Source organism: Pteronotus mesoamericanus, unplaced genomic scaffold, assembly GCF_021234165.1.
Source record: "Pteronotus mesoamericanus isolate MK-2021 breed Mesoamerican mustached bat unplaced genomic scaffold, CSHL_Meso_final contig_177, whole genome shotgun sequence".
Taxonomy (NCBI): Eukaryota; Metazoa; Chordata; class Mammalia; order Chiroptera; family Mormoopidae; genus Pteronotus; species Pteronotus mesoamericanus.
Window position 1 is genome coordinate 6,046,466 of NW_026555073.1, and position 3,195 is coordinate 6,049,660.

Here is a 3,195-nt window from a genome sequence, read left to right on the forward strand (position 1 = left end):
TACAGAGGTGATTAATTTCCTCCCTCTTCCAGCCCAGCCTCAGAAACTGGTTAAATAAAACCTCCTCCACAGTTAACTCCTAGGTGATTGAGGGACAGGGAGCAGATTGAGGTGAAAAAACTCAATCCAGAGTTTCCAAGTCTGCTGAGGAGGTCCTGTCTTCATATCCTTGCCAAAACACAATTTCAGGGGAAGATCAGTCCAAGGAAAACTGCTGACCTCAGCTCTTCTGGAGGTTCCCAAAGCTCTGCAGCTGCCTTGCCTGCCTGGGTTTCATACACTGTCCCAAGTCTCAGCCACTTTGGAACTGCTTCTTTGGAGGAAAAGCCCCGCCTATACTTGTGGTCAAGAAGATTAAGCAGAGCCACTTGGCAACCATAATATGCTGTTAGTGCCATCCTGTGAGTCATGCTCATGTAGAATACAGCTGTTAGTTACATTTTGTTTCTGGAAAATAAATCTAGTAGTAAAATAAAGTCTTTATCCTTATATTTCACTGTAAAAATCATTATTGAGTCATCTTTACTAAAAGGGAATTTTGTACCCCCAACTGTTTAATCCGGGAGAATTCAACGTATACAAAACACACTGAGGATATCAATATGAATAGATCTTACCGATATCTTGGATGACTTGCACTAACTTCTCTGGGATGTATATAATTTTTATATATTCTAAATAATCTTACCTACTTAGTAATCAAACTCCAAGTGTGAAATTACCAGACTTTTTAAAAGAGGCAACAGCTATTTTATTATTTCAAGGAAGGAAAATGGAAGAAATTCCTTCTAACAAAGACAGCACACACTTGGATCCACTTCTTAAAATATTTCCCATGTTCTCAAATTAAAAATACATCCAAAGAAATGTTTATCATAAATTGAGAATCTGCTCCTCTGAGATTTGACAGCTGTGCTAGATTCTTGGGCTTGATAAAATCCTTTTGTGCTATTTGAAGCTCTCAGGTCCCACCCCAGAACGCATGCATGGAAAATGTCCCAATCAAAGGAAACATGTCAAGTCTCAACTTAGGAAAAGATTTAGGCATTTAAATGTATTTACCCCTTGAATGCTGCTTAATTTGGTTGATAAAACCCTGGATTTAAATTTTTAATTTTTCCCCCTCCACTGCTGCACTAACAGAAATTTGTGTAATCAACCACTAGCCTAATTTTAACATCGATTTGTTAGGAGCAATGTTTAGTTTAAGTCTGGATTCCTGGTTTATGTCAATTGCATATTACATTGTAGAGAAAGGAGCTTTCCTTCTAGACAGCCACATTTCCTTATACAAAACATGCAGCAGTTTCAGTGAACAGTTTAACCGTTTAAACTTATAAATAGATATTACCTCACTGTAGTCTCCATTCTTCAAAACAATGCATCCTTTAAAAAGTAAGACATTAGCAGATTCAGGATTACATTTTCAGTGGAGGCAGCAGAAACTCACATTGTCGTTTTCAATTCAGAGAGATTTTTAAGTTCTATTTTTTAATGTATGAAGAGAAAGCCAAGAACCTTACCCTTTGTACCCAGATATCCGGTAGAGAACTGCAGGCTTGTACAGCTACAAGAGGAAATAACGTAGTTTATTGAGTAAAACAAAACAAAACAACCGTTTACCTCTAATGAGAAGTAGAACTGTTCGGCAGCATCATTCAGTTGTTTAGGAAAGCGTTCCCCTTGGAGGATACTGTGGGCAAAGAAAATTGAAATTTTGGCTTTGATAAATTCAGAGTTTCCATGAGTTGTACACTTCAATCAGGAACAGAGTATGTGACTTTAATTTGCCATGCATGACCATAGTTTTCTCAGTTTATTCTGAGAGTTTCAACTACAAAACCCCAGCCTAACTGTTGGGATTTTACTTTTTGTTTCAAAAGGAAATAAAAATAAGTTGTAGTATCTTTAAAATATAATGTCTTTAAAATGCTGATCATTCTAAAACAGAGAACATTAGATTGTTTTTTATTATTCCCCACTGTCTATCGAAGTGTTTGGTTCTTTACTATGATTTTCCTGCTTCACAGTCTTACAGAGGAATTCACATCTTTAAAAAAAAATTGTATTGAGTGTATTGGAGCGACATTGCTTAAAAAAATTATATAGGTTTCAGTTGTACAATTCTACAATACATCATCTGTATATTGTATTGTGTGTTTGTAACAGGGTGCAGCTAGGCGCCCCCAAAAGGGATTCGTAATGGGGTCCAGAACTTGGGATGTCCAAGAAAAATATAGGATATTCTCATCCGCCCCCCACCAAGGCAGGCTGCCATGGGAGATGGGAGACATGGAGCAGGGCCATTGAGAGTTACTTTGAATATCAAAACCAGACCCGCTTCATGCGGACACAGAGCAGGGCCATGGAGAGTCATTTTGCTTGTCAATAACAGCAGGATAACTTCATACTTAAAATGCAAACATGGTTATTTTGCATCACAATAAGGCTAACCAGGAAGGTTTGCATAACTTTAACCCAGGATGTAACTGGGAACGAAGTTATAGGACCTGTGTGAGATACAACAGGACACAGACACGGGAACAATGTAAAGACCACGCGGGAAGGAAAGAGGAGAGGGGACTCTTGTTCGTGGGCCAGGGGAAGGTGCCACGTGGTTTGAATTAAGAACTGGAGATGGCGATGACACAGCGGATGGTGCTGGGAACCGCGAGAGGCCTGCCTAGCTGAGCTCCAGACTCCTGGTCTTTTCCTTCCGAAGGACGGCACCCCTGGCTGGCCTGACTGGGCAAAGAGGGGGAGGCAGGACTGTGTGTGTTGGTGGGTGTTTTAAATGGTGGGGGCTTTAAAGGGATTTTGAGATTTAAGAGTGACATTTAGCCAGTATTCAAAACCTGTATAACTTTTGAATAAATAGTTCCTTTCCTTTTCACCCAACTCTGCCATTGAGAGCCATAGTTTTTAAGGGTGGTGGGAAAACGAACCTAGAACAGAGAGACCCCGGGGAAAGGGGGGCATTGTTCCAGTAGGTAGCATCTGGGGCTCCCTCCACAATGGGTCCACATTCGGTAACGTGTTCGCCACCAAAAGTCAAATCTTCTTCCTTCACCATTTACCCCGCTTTACCCTCCTCTACCTCCCCCCACCACCTTTCCTTCTAGTAATCACCATACTGTGGTCTGTGTCTATGAGGGTTTTTTTTGTTTGTTTAATCCCTTAATCTTTTTTCATTCA